The sequence below is a fragment of the Ctenocephalides felis genome, unplaced genomic scaffold, assembly GCF_003426905.1.
Source record: "Ctenocephalides felis isolate EL2017-DRISC unplaced genomic scaffold, ASM342690v1 CF-g0.4_SCAFFOLD_03571, whole genome shotgun sequence".
NCBI lineage: Eukaryota > Metazoa > Arthropoda > Insecta > Siphonaptera > Pulicidae > Ctenocephalides > Ctenocephalides felis.
Window position 1 is genome coordinate 2153231 of NW_020539725.1, and position 24361 is coordinate 2177591.

General features: G+C 31.1%; 1 protein-coding gene across 1 annotated transcript in view; it reads left to right on the plus strand.

Moving 5' to 3' along the window:
- The first annotated feature begins 1186 nt into the window (after nucleotides 1-1186).
- Nucleotides 1187-24361, plus strand: part of LOC113384900 (protein unzipped) — a 258922-nt gene continuing 235747 nt past the window's right edge. The window contains exon 1 of the mRNA XM_026622672.1: nucleotides 1187-1247. The gene's annotated coding sequence lies outside the window, so the exon portion shown is untranslated. The remainder of the gene's footprint in view (nucleotides 1248-24361) is intronic.

Genomic DNA, 24361 nt, shown 5'->3' on the forward strand with positions numbered 1-24361 from the left:
CGCCCAATTTAAAAAGCACTTATAAGTTTACAGTATGTAATAAATAATCTTTGAAATTATTCAAAACAATTATTGATTATTTTCATTCCTCGAATGTTTAATTACGGTACGGGAAGTTCTAGCAATTTGCCTTAAGGCACTATGCCATGCGGTCCACTAGTTTTTAAAACTTTAAAATCATTTGAATACTTCTTAATTTCCTGGTTTTTTAGAAGGCAACCCAAATGTTAACTTGTCTCTATTTGATATATTTTAATATTAGAATTTTTCTAATACTGATGATTTTTAATTTCCCGTAAGGTAAGGTATAGTAATCACAAAAAATCGAAAATAAAAATGTTTGCATGTCTTGAAGATTTAAAGGATTATTTGAATATTTTTGATTACCTTACGCCGATACAAATTATCGACGATTTCGGGAGCACGGATCAACCGATTTGAATGATTCAAAAACCATTCGAAAATTGAAGACACGCAGCAAAAAATTCCTAAAATTGTTATTTTAGTTTTTGAAATAGCGGAGCGCCTGATTTGAATTATTCAAAAAACATTTTATTTGCATTAACAAAATTAAGATCTTGTCAAATTTTTGAGAAGGCTGTTTCAGCGGTTTCGGAGATCCAATGAAAAAAGTAAAACAAATGCTATTTAGGGGCTAAAAGTTATCATTAGACATATGCGCGTAAAATTATCAGGTATTTTATATAGATTTTAATAACTACAAATATTGTTTACATTTCTATAGGTTCCATACAAATATTTCTCCGTTTTTCTGCGACGCGGCGCTAACGCGCGATTGCTTTGAAAAAAATTCAAAATTTTCAAAAAAATTTGAAGCATGAAAGGAAAATCAAATTTTAAAATAAATTGTCAAAAATATTTATATTACCCAGTGAAAACCAATGTCACTACTGCTTGACGTCTGGCTATTCAAGGTGGAAGTTCACTATTTAAACATGAATACAATTTTCAGAACTTTTACAGTCTGATTCAATATTATGTGATTTATATATTCTATTTATAATTTCTAGCGTTGACGCATTTAGTTTTTAATTATTTCTAAAAAAAATAATATGTCTATCATATGTTCTATATATCATCAACTAAAGAGTTTCAAAACTTCCATTTGTCGACATACATAACCGAATTATTTAAATTTTCAGCTCGTTTGGACATATTTTAACCACGATTCACGCTTTCTGGATAACATCTGTGTATTATTTGCAACTATCAAGAATAATTATCAGGTACGTTACAATATAATTAATATTGGTTTATTTAATGATCTAATAAGGATAATCTCTATCGGGACTTTGATTGAGATTAAATTATTATAATAAGATTTAATTTTAAATAGATTTAACGAAATAATATTTACAATATTCTACCAATACAAAATATAAACTTCATGGCACATTTTTTACAAAGATTACACTGTATTATATTTTGATCTTTTTCGTCAAAAATATTTATAAGCAGAGTTGGAATAACTATTAATTTAATTCAATTAATGTAAAATTATTTTTTAACTGAGTTTTTATTGTAATTTTTTACTTTTTATTAACATTACTATTTTTTATTGTTTACACCTTTGCCAGAGTAGAAGTTCAGTTGGTCCCTTTTACTTCATTCGCATGCAAACTATTATAAAGGTCGACTTAATCAATAAAAAACTAGTGGGGTGTATGGCATCGTGTCTTAAGGCAAATTGCCGGAACTTCTCGTACCATAACGAAATGTTCGAGGAATATTGAATGTTTTCAAATAGATTATTATAAATATTGTAGCATTGTCTAACATTTATAAGAATTATATAAACTGACGGACGGTATCTACCGTCCATAAAATAATAATAAAAATCGTCGAATTTTTTTTAACACTTTATTACAAGAAAATAGTCCGGCTGATCTTTACCAAAAACTAATCAGCACGATTCCCAACCAATATCTTTCGAACAGTTTTTGAATTTTCAAAGTCGATTCAGAATTGCGGGCTAAAACGTGGACGAAAAAAATTTCTTCTTTTCTGCGATTTACAAAGAAACGGTTCGGCCGATCGTAGCGCTGACAAACGATAATCCCCATCGAGATACGTCGAACGGTTTTTAAACTTTTGAAATCGGTCCAGCCGTTTTTTTGAGAAAACTTCGATTTACGGGAAAAAATCTGTTCGCATACACACACACTCATACTTTTTCGAAATTTGGTCTCATTTGATTCAGAATGGTTTGTGGAAACATAAACTTCTCCTTCGGGAAGTTAATAATTAAATAACGTATAACAATGCTCACAACCAAAAAACTAACTACGAAAGAAAATATTTTTGTTATAGATTTTCAAACTAGACCGATTATCTCCTGATAGCGTAGTCTTAAGAATTAAGGTGATGTATGGTTGCACATCTTTTGTCTTCTACTTTCAAATATTGCTGTTGAAAATTCCTAACTTTACTGGTTTTTAAGATATTGATGATAGACCTTGTCAGCCGCAGACCTTTAGGTCCCGCTTTATCATATATATACTTATTGTAAAATAATATTTTGAACTTTATACTTTCGGTTCTAAACCTTCAGTGATTTAGTTTAGTAAACAAAAACTGTATTATTTTTTATCTAATAATGATTAATAATAGTGAAATTTTTAAGCAAATATATTAATTAATTTACAAATATATATGATTATGAAATATATTTGATTCGATGTTTTAACAATAATACTAAAACGAATTTAAAACAGGATATGTAATATTTCTGAATGCATTGTTCTTGTATAGGATACTTACAGGTTCTTAGAAATTGCTTTCTTACAAGGACTTTCTTACCATAAAAGATACTGTTTTAGTGCCATTTTATATCTGTAATCAAATATGTAGGTGTTTCATAGACCGAAACCGAAACAATAAAGTCATGGCGGATGTTCCGCTAAATTCCTAAACATTGTGATGAGTAAGGAACAAACCGAAAGTTTTAAACGTCCGCGTCCGGATTCAAATTAAATCTAGTGGTGTGTATGGCATCGTGCCTTAAAGCAAATTGCTGGAACTTCCCGTACCGTAACGAAATGTTCGAGAAATATTAGATGTTTTCAAATAGATTATTATAATTTTTTATTTTTTTTATTTTGGATATAATTTACATCTGTCCAATATACATTAGGTAAATTTTTTAAAAATAACAAAGAAGCTGCCTGCAAAATAAACTATTGAATGCTTACATTGATTAGATTGCACAGTTGCAATATAATTTAAGAAAAGTTTATGATCTAGATTGACTTGGGATGCCAGTTAGGTCCAAAGGCGTTTTCCTTTTTAATCTTTTGGTGTAGTTTGCTGAGATGAGTGCCTTGGCGAGCCCGTTGGGATGGTCCTCCAGTCGGTGACTGTGTTTGATGGCGTATATTGTAATTTCTTCTTCTACCGTATGCAGGCCCGTGTTCTGGTGGAGCAGCCACACCGGTACATATTTTGGGGCGTTCAGGATGATCCTTAGTATCTTATTTTGAAACTTTCGAATAATTTTTGTATTGCTCTTAAATGCTGTCCCCCAAAGTGCAATCCCGTAGGTCCATATGGGTTTTAGGATAACTTTGTAGATCAATAGTTTGTTGTATGTAGATAGTTGAGATTTTCTACCTAGTAGCCAATAAAGGCTCTTGAATTTTTCTTCCAGTTGTTTTCTTTTCTTCTGAATGTGTGTTTTCCAATTAAGTTTCCTATCCAGATATATACCCAGGTATTTAACGGCAACTGCTTGTTGTATCAGTTCTCTCAATTTCTCTCAATCATTAGAATGTGACGCTGCAGAAGTTCGGATGCTATTTTAGGGTCTTCATGCTTGGATAGGATACATCCCTAGTAGCAATGAATCTGATCTGAATATGATTTTTATGTAAGCTAAATATGATTTTCAAATATTGAGCCCATATGATTTTGTTAACATTCGGTCATATTCCGCTCAGATTCGTAATGAGGGACGAATGCGGGAATATGATATTTAGCTTATACGATTTGCTTAACATTTTTCCATATTACGCTCATATTCCGAATGAAAGGAGAATATGTGGAAATAATATTTATACCATATTGAAAAATTTATCTAAACCATATTCAAAATTATTGACCCTATATTCTGAAATATTAAATATAATTCAATTAATATTGAACAAACACCATTAATAAAAAAAAAATTATGTATTCTGAATAAATATATACAATTTTTAAATAGACAATATATTGAATTTCATCAATTTTATTACAATTTTCAAATCATTTTTCATGATTATAGGATATATAATATTTAAAATATATTTAGTATCTATAATATAACATTTTGTGCCATAATTAATTTTATTATAGTCTACTCTACATGTTATTTTCCATGATTATAGGATATAAAATATTAAAAATATATTTCATATTTATGATATAACTTTTCGTGCCATAATTAATGTTTGTTTATGTATAAGTACTAATCATTTGAGATATTAAGAGTTCACTTGTCTGTTCACTTGATTTTCCATGTCAGTGAGGTTATAACAAATTATTATTTCATATTATACACCAATAATTCTGTTATTCACTACAATTTCACACACCAAGTTTCGTTTTTAATTTCACAAAATAATATTTTATCCACACATTAACTTTTATTAATTTTATCACAGTTTACACACTATTATTATTGTTTATTACTTGAAGATTTAACAAATTTTTCGAACAACGCTTCGAGAACTTTCTCCTGCAGTACCATGTGCAGTGAAGACGCGTTTCTATGAGTGTGTGTTTGTCGAATTTCGCACACTGATGATTAACGTGCGGTTCCATCAAATATTTATAATTAATACAATAAAAATATGAGTTAGTGAGCGTATATATATATATATATATATATAAATATATGTATATATATATATATATTATTTATTTATTTAATTATTTATTTATGCGGAAATAGATATCAGACAGTACATCTTTCAAGACATTTTTCCAGCGTTTTTAATGACAGCCAGTTTTCACGTTCCTTCAAAAAACGTAATCTATAAATTATTAGTGTTATATATATATATATATATATATATATATATATATATTTTCATTGTTTATATATTATATACTATATAATAAGCGGCGACGTTTTTATGCTAGGCTAGTGAGTCAAAAATCAGAGTCGCAATCTGTCGAACTTTACGATATGGAATAGTTTAAAAAATTTATAAATTTAATAATTTTGGTTAATAAATCGTTACCGAATTTGTATATATAACTGATGTACACATAACGGTATATATTTGGCCATAACTGATCGCAGCTGGGCAGAAAGAGAGTAGTTGAAAGGGACAGACATGCGTTGCAACTTGCAAGACGGATTCGCTGCCCCTTGGGCACGCATACATGGACAAATATATTGTATATAATAGGCAAAGGAGACTTGTGGGGATATAGGCGACCCAATATAAACACTCAAAAGATTATTATCGACAATATTTTGTCAAGCCCAAATTTATTTTTATATAATTATTTTCGATAATAATAATTTAAATATAACTGCAGCTAATATTGTATTTAATAATAATATTTGTATTATATTGTTACTGTTTTAATTTTTATCAATGGCAAAACATATTTTATAATATTGCATTTGAACATAACTTTATATATATATATATATATATATATATATATATATATAGAGCAATACAAGAAAAAACATTTTCCACATTCGTTCTTTATTAGCAAAATCTTAAATGATTTGTGTGTGAATAATTCTATATTCTAAATCCTACAATATTAGTACTCTCATACACAGCTTATATTTAGCAATGTGAATAAACCATGTAACACTCATATTCAGTTTCTCATATAAATACCACATTCAGCAATATCGAAAAATCATATGTAAAACATATCATATATCGCTCATATTCGTTCCACATTTAGCAATATGGAAAATCCATGTGAATCTAATATGAATCGTCTCATATTCAGCTCATAGTAATCGCACGTTGTGAACGTGGGCTCAACATTATTTAACATAAGCTACACTTCAAATATTTAGCTTGCATTAAAATCATCTCCAGCTCAGATGTATTTCTACTGGGGATATGTCATCTGCAAACGTAGCAATTTCAGTGTCTGGGGAAGTTGGCATGTCGTAGGTAAATATGAGGAATAAAACAGGACCTAGCACGCTACCTTGGGGAACGCCAGAGTTAATGTTTCTGAGGGATGAGGTTTGGTTTGCCAGGCTAATGTAGAATTTCCTCTCGATAAGATAGGATTTTAATATTGCGAATAGTTGTGCAGGAGATTATTATAAATAAATACTGTAACATTGTCTAATATTTAAATAAATTATATAATCTGAATTGCAAAGTTGAAAATATTTGTTTAAAGTAATAGAAATAATTTGTACAGTGAATTATTTTTATCATAGTAAGAAATATAAAATTATTAAGATTGGTTTTGGTCTCATGATTGCCAAGCTAATGACAGCAAAGCCTTCAAAATTTGATTGAGGTCATTATATGAATATAGGCACAAAAAAGTAAGTTACATGGACTTCCCGTAATGTATAAATAATCGACTTAACTAATAATAAATTCGATATATATATATATATATATATATATATATTAATTAATGAGTGATTTATAACTATTTCGAGTTGATTAATTACACATTATTGAAAATCGAGCACGTGCCTAATACTACGCATGTTTTCTAAAAGCGTGGCCGTTGAACCACTTTCCATAGGACTATTAGGTTTTATCATCTTAACAACAAGAACTTTGTCGCCAAACAAAGTATTACAAAAATCATCAAGAATATTTTTTTGACAATCAATTACGAAGAAACTGTCTAGCCGATCTTTGGCAAAAACTAATCAGCACGATTCTTTAATACTATCTATCGAATAGTATTTGAATTTTCAAAATAGATTCAGAATTTTTTATTAAAACGCGGCCGATAAAGTTTGCAATTTCTTGGCTAATTTTAAGGAAACGGCTTCGCCAATCATGTCGGAACACTAACAAACGCTAATGCAAAGCAAGTTTTATCGAATGGTTTTTAAAGGTTTAACTTTAACAAATGTCAAAAAGCGCTACTCATTAACTTCCCGAAGGAGAAGTTTATGTTTTCATCAAAAAATCCAATATACTAATTTTATGTTTTCTCGACGTTTCAAGCCATTCTAAATCGAATGAGACCAAATTTGGAAAAACTATGTGTGTGTGTATGTGAACAGATTTTTAGCCGTAAATCAACGTTTTCTCAAAAGCGGCTGGACCGATTTCAAAAATTTAAAAGCCATTCGACGTATCTCGATAAGGACTATCGTTTGTCAGTTTTGCGCAGTTTTGCGATCGGTCGAACCGTTTCTTTGTAAATCGCAGAAAAGTGAAAAAAATTTCGTCTACGTTTTAGCCCGCAACTCTGAATCTATTTTGAAAACTCAAAAACTGTTCGAAAGATATTGATTGGGAATCGTGCTGATTAGTTTTTGGTAAAGATCGGCAGGGTCGTTTTCTTGTAATAAAGTGTTAATTTTTTTCCCACTAATTTTATGATTTTTTGACGGTATATTACGGCCATAAAAATTCTTCAAAGTTTGCAAAAATTAGTAACGTTCTTTTGACATTGGTCAAAATTAGACCTTTCATCGACATTTGCTCAAAAACGCCTAAACTGATTTCAGAAATTTAAAAGCATTTTGATGTATCTCAATGAGGACTATCGTTTATCTGTTTTGTGCGATGATCTGCCAAGCCGTTACTTTCCAATTTGGAGTGAGGTGTTAAACTTTTCGTACACATTTAAGCTCATACTACCGAATCGATTTTAAAAAATCAGAAACTTCGTTGGGAATGATATTGATTAGTTTTAGGTGACAAGCCGTTTTCTTGTAATTAACTGTTGAAAAAAATAATAAGTCGATTTTTATGGATTTGGCGATAGATATCATAGTTTTATAGAACTTTCTGAAATATTACGGCCTTACAACAAGTAGTTTAATTTTAAAAATTCATCAAAGTTTGTAAAATGAGTAGTTTTTTTGACGTTTGTTAAAATTAAAATTAGACGGTTTACTTGGTAGAACGATAGAGTACTTGGCCTAATGAACATACGAAACCATTAAAACAGTGGTCGGGGAACCGGGATAAATTACCCCAAATGGGGTAAAGTGGAATTTTTGCGGGTAAAAAGTGTATATTTGCAAAGCACTAAATCAGCTCCAGTAAAACCTACTATCGGAAAGAGTTTCTGCATTAGCAGAAAATGTGAAACATAAGTAATTTTTGCACTAAAACATGTTAAATATATTACTTGTTTTAAATCAGCTTCAGTAAAACATACTATTGAAAAGAATCTCTGCATTAGCAAAAAATGTGAAGTTTTTGCATTAAAACAAACTAAATATTTTGCTATTCAGCTTAAGGGGTTAGGGGTACTTGTGATTTTTGAAAAATCGATTTTTATTTTTTTGCATTTTCATTAAGGGTAACATCTTGAAAATATTCTCTGAAAATTTCAAGCTGATCCGATGATTACTTTTTGAGTTATTGGACTCTTACCAGCGCGTTGACGCAAGTGGAGAGCTCGATACTTATACTCAAGATTATTCTCCCTCACCTTCTGATGTTTTAAAAGCTTTCAAACCGATTTACGACAATCTCAGCAATGATAATTTACTTTCAAGATGTGTAGTTCAAGATTGAATCCATAATCAGAAAAAATTAAAAGCTTCAACCAACTAGTGTCAAAAATATACCTAGAAACCGTGAATACTAGTTTTACTATCGTACAAATTGCTGAATGCATATACATAATTATTATTATTAATTATGGATACCCTAAGACCTAATTGTAGGTGTAATTACTATTGGTATGCTGAAAAATTGGATGCTGCACGTGTGAAAGTGGCAGATCAGCGCGCCAACGAGAACACTCAGGAGGCCATAATGCTTCGTAGGCAACAGCAAATGGAAATTTTGGAAACTTGCACAATGATTGATGAACTATTATATGGCCCAGAAATAGATGACTCGGTTTAAGTAATTCAATAATTCGAATTTCTGAACGTAAATCCAATGTGAAACTTTAAACGCGTTTTTCTCAAAACTATGTTTTTTGAACCGGTGACCACTGTAACTCGAAAGCCGCTTAGTAAATTTTAATGAAATTCACACAGCTTTTAGAATACATGATAAACTCGGGCTTGATCGAAGGATTTTTATTTTTTCAAAAATTTCAATTTTTTAAGACCAATTAACCCTCTAACCCGAGTTTTTGATAGAGCCAGTAAAAAAAGTCAGAACAATTTTTTCTAGACTAATTTGACCATAACAAACACTTCTGCATCATTAGATTTTCATTTTGACTTACCGTTTAGAAACCAGGTACTCAAAGGCTTAGTAAATTTTAAGTAATTCACATTCAGTATTTAGAATACATGATAACTCGGGCTTGAGTGAAATTTTTATTTTTTCAAAAATTTCAATTTTTTAAGACCAATTAACCCTCTAACCCGAGTTTTTGATAGAGCCAGTAAAAAAAGTCAGAACAATTTTTTCTAGACTAATTTGACCATAACAAACACTTCTGCATCATTAGATTTTCATTTTGACTTACCGTTTAGAAACCAGGTACAAAAAGGTGAAGATTACTTCAAAGTAATCTCGACGGGTTCAGTGAAAAATTTGATACAGGTAGATATTTTTATTCTGTATGGTATTTATTGAAAAAAGTGAATGAAAGAACAATGGAATGTAGTAGAAATTAATTATTTTTTGTTATGATATTCTACGAAACAATTTTTGCCCTTAAAGCAACATAAAGCTATATTACATTTGGAGCAAATGCACATAGTTAGCGTTTTTGTTTTGTTTTGGGCACAGAGTTTGCACGTAACACGTTTTTCTGTCCATTATGGCCAATGATCCATACAGTCAAAACGAGTGTCGTCCACTGGATGCACCGCACGTCTTCCAACAGGAAAAGAATCTGGAACCACCTCTGGAGTTGATGGCCGAGAATCGCTTGAAGCAAGTCTGGATGATGGACGACCAGCTTGGCGCTTGAAGTTGTAATTCACAAGGCCAGCAGCAATATTTTTACGAAATTGTGGCAATGTCAACAATTTTTAGCTGGGGTCATTCTCATCAGGCGAATCGTGAACTTTCTCTCGGTGTATTCGGTGATAGAGTATGTATGCGTTGGTGGCAGCCATGTCAATAAAATGGTACAACAAACAAGTTGCTGCATCGCGAGTTTTTGCGCGAATATGATAGCGGCCCATCAAGCCATCCATCAAGTCCACGCCGCCCATATGTTTGTTATATTCGCTAATGATTTCGGGGCAATCGATGTCAATGCGGCCTTGCTTGCGAACAAATCTGCTGGCTTTTCGTGTTGTTTGGTTGGATTTGTCAAACTGGTTTGAAATGGTTTCACACCAACATACGTCGATGCCAAACGAACGACCTTTGTTTTCTTTCCACAATACAGTATCAGATCAACGCCATATAAGGATGCCACGTATTCCTCAAAATATCCTCTTGGTTTATCTTTGATGGCTGTTTCCAAACTCAGCTTAACCCGGCACTCTGTTCACTCGTATCGTACCAAGACTGAAAATTCCACGAGCGCGCAAATACACCCAACAGAGGCAAACTTAAAAGTTGTCGAAGTATACAATGTGATTTGCCATATCCGGGATGGTTTGAGACAATCGCATGACAACATTCGCCGAAGCACTAAGATTTGGATGGCCATCTACGAGTTTGTTGTTTCCAGCGCCATTGTAAACTTCGAACCGATAAGCTAATCCAGATGAGTCACATAGAACGAATAATTTCATGCCCCATTTGTGTGGCTTATTGGGTATATACTGCCGCAAATAGTACACCATCTTATTGCATTAAAAAAAAATCGACCCCAACACGTTTTCATATAACAAAAGAGAAATAAACAAGAAAAGGTGCGATAAACGGTAAAAACGCGTTGGGGGAAAAAATCACTGAATCCGGCAAGATTACTTTAAAGTAACCTCTGTTTTTTCCTTCAAAATACCGAAAAAAAATTTTTTTTCACAATAAAATATATAATAATTGAAAGGGGGATTATTTACCAACAAAATAAAAAATTCCGATGTCGAAATAATGATTTGTTCAAGAAATATGTGGCACAAAAAACACAATTTTTTTTTCACTAAATTTGATGCTTCCTTCTCGAAAGCTCACACTATTATGACTATAGAAGCCAAACTATACTTCAAATGATGTTGGTGTCTGAAGAAGAAATGTCAAATAAAGTACGAGGGACAAGTTCATGCTTATTTGCATGTGATTATGTTGTCACACGGTTATAAAAAAAGCAAAACATGAAGATTACTTCAAAGTAATCTTCCGGGTTAGAGGGTTAACTGTTGATTTTTTACCCAAAAATCTAAAATTTTTTTTCTGATGCTGCCATTTTGTTAATTTTTGCAAAGAAAAAGAAAACCTTCGATCAGGCCCAGAATTATCTATTTATGAAACTATTTTATTTTATTTGATTGATTTTCGATGAATCTCTAAGGAGTTATGATGGTCACCGCCAGGACCGTTTTTTGAAACAGAGTCAACAAAAACAGCTATAACTTTGAGAATATTTAGTTTTTTTTCTGAAATTTTTGTTACGTTAAGTCAAAACATTGTATAATAATACCGTATTAATATTTTTGTAAAAAACATCGTTTAATAACAAAAAAAATACTGAAATTCTCATTTTTTCGTGCCTCCAAGTACCCCTAACCCCTTAAGGCAACGGATTTCAGTAGTAATTTACAACTGGTATATATTTGCTGTAAAAGTGCAGATAATTTTGAAAAGGAATTGCTGTTTTGTTTTCTTCTTGAGTTCAGATGTCGTGGAATAGATATTTAAAATAAAGTAAACGAATACTTCACAGCGCAAAGATTAAAATGGGAAAATTGGAATTTGGTGTCTTGGGATGAAGCTCCAGCTATGCTGGGTCATAATTATGGTTTTTGAGCTATTGTATGAAAAAATAACCCACACTCATGATGTTATCAAAATTATAAATTTTATCAAGGGACATGCACTAAATACGCGTCTTGAATTATGTCAATATGGTGAAGCTGAGACCTACCTCTTTTATTATACAGAAGTAAGGTGGCCCTCTCGCGGAAAATTTTTAAATTGTGTATGGACTCTTAAAAATGAAGATGAAATCTCTATGGTTTCTCAAAAAAATATTCTTGCTGAGAATTTTAAAAACTCTTCCTGGGTTGCATATCTCGCATATTTAGCAGACAGTTTTGAGAGCATAAATATATTAAACAAAGAATTACAGGGAAAGCATATTAATATTATGTCAGCGAGAGAAATATTAGCATTTGGGTCAAAACTGGAATATTGGAGGCAGAAAGTAGAAGAGAACAAGATAGCATCTTTTCCAAGGTTAGCTTTGTTTTTGGAAGGTTGTGAAAATATTACTTCACCTGAGAGAGCGGTTTTTGAATTACTTTCCAGAAATGGATACACGCATTGTGAGTTGGATTGTAGATCCTTTTAAATCTGAAACTTTCTTGATACCGGAAAAATCTGCAAGTTTGGCAGAATCAATTCTGGAACTTCGTTCTAATACCGAAGCCCGTATTGAATTTGGGAGTGAACAAAAACTGTCATGTTTTTGGATGTCAAAGGGTTTTGAAAAAGCACATGAAGAAGCGGTAAGAAAATTGCTGCCATTTGGACCACATATTTGTGCAAACCAGACATTTGCAGTGTGATAAACATAAAATCGAGGAGAAATAGATTGAATGCCGAAGATTGTATTAAAATTGCTCCAACATGTCAAAGTCCCAATTTTGAAGAAATTGTGTCAAAGATGAAGCAACACCATTTCTCCAAATCGTAATGTTCTTACATTACATGTGTGCGTGTTTATTGTCACTTGTGGCATTATTGTTAACTTCCCGCAGGGTAACTTATAGTAATGGGCCGAAAATCTAGAATGAAAATTTTTGCATTTCTTCACGTTCAAGAGGTTTTTGAACATTTTGCCATACCTCAGAAAAAATGGATGTGTGCGTGTGTGTGTGTTTTGTGTGTCCGCATTTTTTCGTTCTTATTTTCGGGCGCACGGATGAACCCATTTAAATGGTTCATTCAACATTCGGTTCCTATTGATAGGGATATATGCTGATTAGTATTTGGCAAAGGCAGGTCCAGCCGTTACGGAGATACGGAGTAAAGAATGCAGAAAATAGAAATTGAGTTTTTAAGAGAACGGAGTATCTCATTTCAATTAATATTACATATTCAATTTGTAATGATTGGGAGAAGTAGGTATTAGGTTTTGGCAAAGACAGGCCCAACCATTTCGAAGATACGGGGCTAAATGTACAAGTTTTTGAGAGAACTAAGCATCCGATTTGAATGATTAAAAAAACTTGCTGTCTGGGTTGACAAAACAATTACTTTTGGGAAAAAAAATATTTCAATTTTTTTTTCATTTTTTTGTATATCGAAAACAATTCAGATTTTAGTTTTAATTTTAAAGATTAAAGTCCTACGGAAACTGGTTCATATATAAAAATGATTGATTTGTGAAAATTTGCTTTTAGAAAATACTCCGAGTTAACGTGTTCGTTCGTTTTTAATTTTGTGTAGTAAATCTACTCGGAATACTTTTATTCACTCATAAATTAATTTATTTTTTATTCATTAAGTCGATTATTTACACATATCGGGAGGTTCATGTAACTTGCCTCAAGGCAAAATACCAATACCAACTAGCTTTTTCAAGCTTTTTCAAGCTTTGCTAAATTTTTAAAAAAACTAGCTGTAAGTGGAATTCTGTCTTAAGGCAATTAAGGCATTGTGCCTTAAGGCAAATTGCTGGAACTTTCCGTACCAAAAATTTATTAACGATTAACATTTTTAAAAAATTTTACTTCGAAAAAATAAGATTTTTGAGAAACTATAAATTGGACAAAAAATTACTTTTTTCGAAAAAAAAAATTAATTTTTTTTTTTTTTAAAAAATTAAAAAAATTTTTTTTTTTTAAATGTTTTCTTTATTTTGACATATTATGGAAGATCTGAACTTTTTTCAAAGCAATCATACTGCTTTAACTGCACAGGCACAAAATATAAAGCGCATAAGCGCCGCGTCGCTGCCTAACGGATAAACATTGGTACGGAACCCATAGGAACGTAAACAAAATTTATACTTATTGTTAAAATCTCTACAAAATATCTGATTATTTGATGTGCATATGTCTAATAATCATTTTTGACCGCCAAATGGCATTTTTTTTACTTTTTTCGTTAGATCTCCGAAACCGCTAGACCTACCCTCATGAAAATTTGACCAATTCTTCATCTTGTCAATACAAGTAAAATGTTTTTTGAATTATTCAAATCTGATGCTCCGTTCTCTTAAAAACTGAGTTACCGTTTTTGGCACTTTTTGCCCCGTATCTTCGGAGCGGCTAGACCTGCCTTCGCCAAAAACTCGGCACGTCTCCTTATCAATATGAATCGAATTTTGAATTATTCAAATCGGTTGATCCGTGTTCCCGAAATCGTCGACGAAAATTTGTATCCGCACACACATACATACACGCACACACACACACACACACACACACATACATCCATTTTTTCTAAGGTATGCCAAAATATCCAGAAACCTCTGAAACGTAAAGATATATAAAAATTTTCATTTTCGATTTTTTTGCGATTACTATAACTTACCCTACGGGAAGTTAACTAAATGACTCGTCGTAGAGCCGTAATATTATAGTATGTTCTATAAGAAAGACCATGATATATACGTCAAGAAAAGTTTCATAAAAATCGTCGAAAAAAAGTTTACTACAGAAAAACGCCTCGGTCGACATTTACGAAAAACTAGTCCGCACTGCTCAACACAAAGAAACGGCTCGGCCGATCGTCGCGGTAGAACGCTCGACCTCATCGAAATACATCGAATGGCTTTTAAAATTTTTAAATAGGTCCAGCTGAGAAAAATCGGCTCAAGTGTATCAACTTCCCGAAGTAGAAATCCAATTTCCTAATTTTAAGTTTACTCGACGTTTTATGTCATTTCGAATCGTTTGGTTCATGAGATTGTACAATTTTAACCAGTACAATAATGCAATGCACAACAATAATGCAATATACCATCCTTTTTACAATTTATTAACTATATAAATAATATTGAATTAAATTCTATAGCAAATGTTTCCATCTACAGTTTTTTGGAATAGTTTTTTAACCTTTATATTAATAATTAAAATAAATATCATTGCTTTATTATTATATTGTCACAAATTAATTTAAATTCCCTGTAAAACCGCATATAATATAATAATTTGAATGCAGAGTAAGCAAACCTCATATTGCTGTCTGCGCCTTTCTTAATAGACACCGTTTATAATTAAATTCGAGTTATTAAAACATCTGTAACTTTGTTTAATTAAAATAAAAAACATATTTAAACAAAAGTTTTCCGCTTATTTTATAAATGTAAAGAAACAGACGCACGAATGAATTATATAAATTTTTTTTCATATGCAAATTCTTATGCGCAGTATTTTAATTTATATTTTGAACTAGTTGGTATTGGTATTTAGCCTTGAGGCAAGTTACTTGAACTTCCCGATATGTGTAAATAATCGACTTCATCAATAATAAACAAATTAATTTATGAGTGATTAGACGTATTCCGAGTGGATTTATTACACATAATTGAAAACGAACGAACACGTTCACCCGGAATATTTTCTAAAAGCAAATTTTCACAAATCAATAATTTTTATAATTGAACTAGCTTTCGTAGGACGTTAATGGTTTAGTATGTTCATTAAGACCAAGTAATCTATCGTTATACCAAGTAAATCATCTAATTTTAATTTTAACAAACGTCAAAAAACTACTTATTTTCTCAAACTTTGATGAATTTTTAAAATTAAACTACTTGTTGTAATGTTGTAATATTTCAGTAAGTTCTATAAGACCCTGTAATATATCGTCAAAAAAAGTTCCATAAAAATCGGCTTATTTTTTTTTTCAACAGTTAATTACAAGAAAACGGCTCGGTAGATTTTCACCTAAAACTAATCAGTATTATTCCCAACTAATATCTTTCAAACAGTTTTTGATTTTTTAAAATCGATTCGGTAGAATGAGCTTAAATGTGGACGAAAAGTTTTACCACTCTTTTGTAAATTACAAAGAAACGGCTCGGCAGATCGTCTCACAAAACTGACAAACTATAGTTCTCATTGAAATACCGATTATTGCAAACTTTGACGAATTTTTAAAGCTAGGGCTGGGGCTAAAATTGTCGTAAGGCGGTAATATTTTAGTATGATCCAGAAGACTATGGTATCTACCGCCAAAAAAATCATAAAAATTGTCGATTTTTTTTTTAAAACCCTATTACAAGAAACCGGCCCGGCCGATCTATACCAAAAACTAATCAGCACGATTCCCAACCAATATCTATCGAACGGTTTTTGAATTTTCAAAATCGATTCAGAATTGCGGGCTAAAACGTGGACGAAAAATTTTTCATTTTTCTGCGATTTACAAAGAAACGGCTCGGTCGATTGTCGCATAAAACTCAAGAACGCTAGTCCTCATCGAGATACATCGAATGGCTTTTAAATTTTTGAGATCGGTTCAGCCGTTTTTGGTCTCATTCGATTCAGAATGGCTTGAAACGTCGAGAAAACATAAAATTAGCGAATCGGATCTTTTGATGAAAACTTAAACTTCTCCTTCGGGAAGTTAAATAAGTTTCTGAACAAAAATTTGTGAGATTTTACAATTTCACGGTTCCAGACAAGAATCGCTTAAATAAAGGCAAATTAATAAAAGTGAATAATTTTGAAAGAAAAGTGAGATTGTTCATGAACTTTATTTATTCTAATAATAGACTAATGAAAAACAAAGGCTAGAGTCAAACTAATCGATATGAAATAAAATTGATTGTTGAATTTTTTTATAATCAATCCTCGAATTAAGCAATATTCATTATGATATTTTTTCGATTTTGCTATGTTTACTGCGAATTACTATTATCACTCATAAAACATTCTTACAATCAGTGACTATAGTAATTTCCTGTAAACGATTATCCTTATAGTGATCATATAATTTTCATATAGTGGGGAATCTACATAAAACTAGTGGTGTATGGCATCGTGCCTTGAGGCAAATTGCTGGAACTTCCCGTACCGTAACGAAATATTCGAGGAATATTAAATGTTTTCTAATAGATTATTTAAAATACTGTAACTTTCATTATTCTTGTTTTATAGACAAAATATAAGAGCTTATGAATTGGACGACGACGTTTATATATGTATTACAGAAAAGTAAATAAACAGAACAATCGGATTTAAAATGAAGGACATTGTCTAATATTTATAAGAATTATATAAACTGAATTGCAAAGTTAAAATTATTTATTTACTGTATATAAGTCAGATTTAGAACCTTACCCAAAATTAAAATTAAATTCCCAATTATTAACGATATACAAAAAAAAATTAGTTTTAAAATAAATATATTTCAAAATAAAAATTTTTATATATCTTTACATTTCAAAACCTTCTGAACATTTTGGCATACCTTAGAAAAATGGATGTATGTGTTTTTTTTTTTTTTTTTTGTATAGCGAAGGAAATGCCTTTATGCATCCCAGACCGGTCTTCTGTCTGGGTATGTCGGACTCGATACCGCCCTGGTATAATACCGATTAAAACCTCTGCTTTGCCCTTGCCTCTGGTCCCCACGGAAACCGGTCGTCGACGATTTCGGGAACACGGATAAAGCGATTTGAATAATTAAAAAAACATTCGATTCGTATTAATAAGGAGACGTGCTGATTAGTTTTTGGCGAAGGCAGGTCTAGCCGTTCCGAAGATATGGGGCAAAAAGTGCCAAAAACGGTAACTTAGTTTTTAAGAGAACGGAGCGTCCGATTTGAATAATTTAAAAAAACATTTTACTTGTATTCACAAGATGAAGAACTGATCAAATTTTCATGAAGGCAGGTCTATCGGTTTCGGAGATCTAGTAAAAAAAAGTAAAAAAAATGCCATTTAGCGGTCAAAAATGATCCTTAGACATATGCACATCAAATTATCAGATATTTTATAGAGATTTTAACAATCAATAAGTATAAATTTTGTTTAATTTCCTTTAGGTTCCGTACCAATGTTTATCCATTAGACGGCCACGCGGCGCTCACGCGCTTCGATATTTTGTCTCTATGCAGTTAAAGCAGTTTGAAAAAAAGTTCAGAATTTACAAAATATGTCAAAATATTTTTTTTTCAAAAATAGTAGTTTTTTGTCAAATTTATAGTTTCTCAAAAATCTAATTTTTTCGAAGTAATTTTTTTTCAAAATTGTTAATAGTTTTTAAAAAAATAATAATTTTTGGTACGGGAAGTTTCAGAAATTTCCCTTAAGGCACGATGCCATGCGCCCCACTAGTTGCGTATTTAGCTCCGTATCATCCGAAACGGCTGGACGTTTTTTTAATCATTCCATTCGGATCCCCGGTTCTCGCAAAAAGCGAGTTTCCATTTTCTGCACACTTTGCTTCTCTGAAACTGCTGGGCCAATCTTTACCAAAAACTAATCACCACTAATCTCCATAAATAGGAATCCATTGCTTTTTCAATTATCCAAATTAAAACTTTGATTAAAAAATTTGATCCACACATACATACACACTCTCACACACATTCATGTTTTCTGAGGTATGACAAAATGTTCAGAAATCTCTAAAATGTTGAGATATGCAAAAGTTTTCATTTTCGATTTTTGGCCCATTACTATAACTTACCCTACGGGAAGTTAATAATACTCTGATAAATCTTCAAACTCAAGGTAAAATAAGATTTCTAAAAAAATGTAAATATACGTATTTTGATTCTGAAATTTTCTATATGTAAAGGTTTCATATGTACTAACAGACCTACAAGGTGTCCCAGACGTCAATCCGACACATTGTGATAATATTAACTGTCCTGAGCAAACTTAGCAAAAAAAAAAATTCTCACGTTTTTTGAAAATTATGCATATTTTAAGTGCAATCTCAAGCTTCGGTGAAATTAGTTCATTTAAACTTTGGAACCGTATTTTGTTCATTTAAACTTTGGAACCGTAACCGTGAAAAAATTACTAGGGCCATAGTAAAAAGAAATACCACTATGCTTTTCAGGAGTTAAGACTTTTTGTTGAACTATGAATTAAAAGTTCAAATTCGATCGACTTTGAGAGATTATCCTTAAAAAAATAATTTACTAATGTGTGTTGACAAGATTTTTGAAACAAATCTTGGATGTCATGGATATTGGCGACGAAATGGTTACCACCGATAAATTTAAATGCATCAAATTATCGATGAATTCTCGAATAATCACTGTTTGTTGGATTATCCTATCGTACAAATATTTCCCGATGTTCTCAAGAAGTATATAGCGTTCCAATGTCCTGCAGAATGAGCAATTTTAGAAAAAAAAATAAAAACTTGACGTTTTTTGACATTATCAATATTTGTGTAAGAGAAAAATAATAAAAAGCAATAATTGGTCAGTAAAAGACCTTGAATTTTCATTTATATACCTTTATACGTATCTTTTATTTTTTTAAATAGATTTTTCTCATGAAATCATGAGTTTTTTGGAAATCGTTTGTACTAAAGTTATGGTATTTTCTAGAATCCGTCAAGATATCTTAAACCAAGTTGATTCTAGAGGGAATACGATTATTTTTAATTTTGGTGGAAATGGCACTCAAAAACTATTTGCTTTAAATGAAAAAAATCTGTATGCGTCTTTTATCTGCATGATAGCTCACTCATTTTACACGCAGAAGTACTCATTTTAAAGCTTATTTTGAGTATTATAAAACCCCATTTTCATATCTAGCCTAATATTGTTCCTAGAACAATTTGTAGAACACCGATTTATTAGGATTTTAATTGATATAATTTTGTTCATTACATTATTTTTGTTTAAATGTATATTTTTAGAAATATTTGCAAAAAACGATAAAAAACGCAAAAAACAACAAATTTTCAGTAGCCAGTAACTTGAAAAGTAATTTGTTTTTTGAAAAACATTGTTAAACATTTTTCTCTTCTAATTAGTTCTTTTATCGATATCCGACGTTCCCTTTTATCGATATTCCCCCCGGGAAGCGGCAAATGATTCTAAATTATTTTTACTTTTAAACTTGAGAGCAAGATGAACCTAATTCCCAAATTTCATTTGGAGCAAATTTTTTCTCCATAATGTGCTCCAATTTTCATGCAAATTGGAGCACATTAAAAATATTCAGACCCAAAATGCTCCATTATCTTGAGTAAATATTTTGTATCCAATGCCAAACATATGAATTTTTGACACAATGAAACTTCTAAATAATTGTTTGAATAAGTAAATTATTTTTGAATCGTGATTTAGTGAAGTAAGGCAAAACACGACTTCATTTAAAAGTTAAAAAATAATAATCAGTCAAAGTGAATTATAGGCCAAGTTTGATGTGCGATCACTGACAGACGCATGCGCAGACTGCATCACCTGTCAGATGTTGACTGTAAATCTTATATTATTTTAATTTTTGGCACATTTCAGCTGCTTTTTGGCAATAATAATGTAGTCATTACATTTTTCTTATTCATAATCATAAATATATTATATTTTAATATTGTTTTAGCCTATAAGTGAATGGAAATGTTTGGCAAATGACAGTCTTCATTTGTTTTAATGTCAAACCATGCGTTAAATATTTTCAAGGGCAAACAATGATAAGCGGTTTTTTGTAATTTTTTCCATTTGTTTCTACAATCTAATTATATTTCAATGAATCTAAAAATTCTAGAAAATTTCCCGAACAAATTTCAGGAAGATTCATGAAAATCCGAATTACAGTTTAGGAGGATTAATCATTCATACATAGTTACAGAAGAATTTTATATATAAGATATATATATATATATATATATATATATATATATATGTTTAATTTGAGTTAAAAAGTCGTACGTTACATCAATAAAAATAGTATGAGAGTTTTTTAAAAATACTACTGCATTTGTGAAATGTGCTTATTGCATTTTATTTTTATGTTTCTCTTGTTTTTATGATAAGTACCATCCCGCCAATTGTAAACCTCAAAGTAGTTAATATATGCAAATAAATTACATTTTTTCTTCCTTATTATTGCTGTTTTTTTTTATAAAATTATTATGTTTCAGGTATTACATCAATTTTATACAGACGCTAAATATAAAATTAATTAAAAACTCAAGAAAACTTTAATATTATTTACTCATGCAATTATAAATTTGAATTAAAAATAATAAAAAAAAATATCATGAGTGGGATTCGATCCGCCGACGTTACGCATATGCATACGCAAAAGTGAGAGTCCAGTCACTTTACCACTCTGCTACGACTGAACTGATAAGAATGCACGTTGCAAACTATGTATAGCGGGCGCTGCTAAAATGCAAACTTTAATTAATTTTTATAATTAAACCGCTTTTCATAGGCCTCTAATATTTTACCACGGTCAGTTTGGGCATAAAATCTACCATTGTACCAAATTTCATCAAAATCCGAGACGAGCAATGCACGGGTTCTCCTTTTAAGAAAAAAACTACTTTTGGTTTTTTAATATTAAACATGGTTCTATTTCTATTTTCTGTCATCATTGCATTTTACATATGCTAACTTTCCGACACAAGCGTGAACTAAACATCACTTACGTCAATATTAGTTGTTTCAATAACTGATTTTTATGGAAGTAGTGATGAACTTATTCTTCTTGATTAGCTAAATGACATAACCTATAAACATATCTGCAACAATAGATATTACATACTGAGATATTTGTCTTGCATAGAAAAATATTTTATTTATGTGATTGTAATTATTTTAAAGATATATAGCAACTATGAATAATGAAATTCAAACTTATGTTTGATTTGTTATTTTACTATAATTATTAAATTTAGATTTCGACTTTCCAAAATTCGAATGCGTATTGACAATTGATCGCGAGTATAAACTCAACGATATCACGTAACAAGACTATCCACTCGTTTCGAATGTTCACGTCGATAACCAATGGTGAATCAGTATTTGTGGCGTAACGCATTTCCGTTTTTTTCGTAGGGTTATACCGCCTGGTTACTTTAAATTTTCATACATACTCTGCTTGCATACATATTCTGTATATTTTTAAAATATATACCATTCCACAGAATTATGTCGCAATCAAATTAGTTTTTAAATTTTAACCAACAATTTTACGTATATGAGACATGTTTGAAATGTAATAAACCTTCTTGGCTATGAAAGCAAGAAATATTATTAAACTGAGCTGTCATACTAGGAATCAGACGTTCGAAAATGGCAAGAATTCAGAATATGCAATATGTTACATGTAGCGAATTTCGCAATAAAACAACGGCGGCGACTATTTGAAAAAATGTAAAAAAAACTGAAGCGGCAGTACCATATTTTACAACACTCATAGCTGGGGCTTAATTTATACGCGCATGAGTCATTTAGAAAAAGCAATTTTTCGAGTTTTGAAAGTTATAATGGAAAGTCATGACAGTGGAAGTTAGACTAATTTTTAATACTATTGTAACAAAGTAAAACAAACTATAATACGTCGCTGAAAATATGTGAAAATATATCAGCATCAAATAGCACAAGTGTAGAGCGGTATGAATTTCATGGGTACATTTTATATAGAGATTATTTTGTCAAAAATAATCATCGACGATATCGAATGAATAAAACAGGTTCGTTTTACATACATAACTTCCCGAAGGAGAAGTTTTTGTTTTGATCATATAACCCGATTTGGTGATTTTAGGTTTTCTCGAACTTTCAAACCATTCTGATTCGAATGAAACAAAATTTGGAAAAAGTATGTGTGTGTATGTGAACAGATTTTTGAGATTTTTATTTTTAATCGACGTTTTCTCAAATTCAAAATCCACGTTTTGTGATTTCAAAAATTCAAAAGCGACGTTTTGTGCGACGTTCGGCAAAGCCGTTTTTTTGTAATTTGGAAAAAAGTTTTAAACTTTTCGTCCACATTTTAGCTCATAATTCTGAAAAGATTTTAAAAAATCAAATCAATCATACTGATTGGCCTTATAACTCATGGCCTTACGACAAGTAGTTTAATTTTAAAAATTCATCATAGTTTGAAAAAGTGAGTAGTTTTTTTGACGTTTGTTAAAATTAGACGATTTACTTGGTATAGCGATTGAGTAGCTATTAGGCATTTGATCTTATTGAACATACTAAATCATTATAGTCCTACGGAACCTATTTCAATTACAAAAAATTATTGAATTTTGAAATTTTGCTTTTAGAAAATACTCCGAGTTCACGTGTTTCATTTTCGATAATTTGTATTAAATCCCTTCGGAATACTTTTAATCATTCATAAATTAACTTATTTATTATTGATTAAGTCGATTATTTACACATGTCGGGAGGTTAATGTAACTTGCTTTAAACCAAATAGTTTTTATTGGATGTCCGAAACCACTGGATCAGCCTTATAATAACCAATAATTTAATCAATTCTTTATTCCGCCAATACATGTAAAATATTTTTTAATATTTCAAATCGAACTCTCTGTTCTCTCCAATTAACTTTTTAGCACTTTTCGCCCTGTGTCTTTAAAGGTTGGACCTACCTTTGCAAAAAACTAATATACGCGTCTCAATAGGAATCGAATGCGTTATGTTCTATCTCTTCGGTTGCTCTATGCTCTCAAAATCGGCGACGAAAATTTGTATCCGAATATACATACACACACATACATATACATACACAAACACACACACATCCATTTTTTCTATTGTATGCCAAAATATTCAGAAACCTTTAAAAACGTGAAGACACGCAAAAATTTTTACTCTCGATTTTTGGCGATTACTATAACTTACTCAATGGGAAAATAATGAAATAAAATATTCTAAGAAGACACTTAAATTACCGCTATGAAATTTAAAAAAAATAGAAGCAAACATCGATATCGATATCTGCCTAATACAGAAACATTATTTCATTGATTCTGAGAATACTATCTTCCCAAATTTTTGACCTTGCAAGACGCTAAGCGCATCAGCATTCACCTGAACCAATTTTTCCCAGCCCTTCCTCCTCCAAGAACTAATGAGTTACATATCCTTGAGCTTGAGCTTTGCTGTGGCGTTTCATTTTATTACTACGATGACGTCATCGCGTCGCCACTCACGGAAAAGTTCGATCGGGTGAAACTCGTGTCTGCTC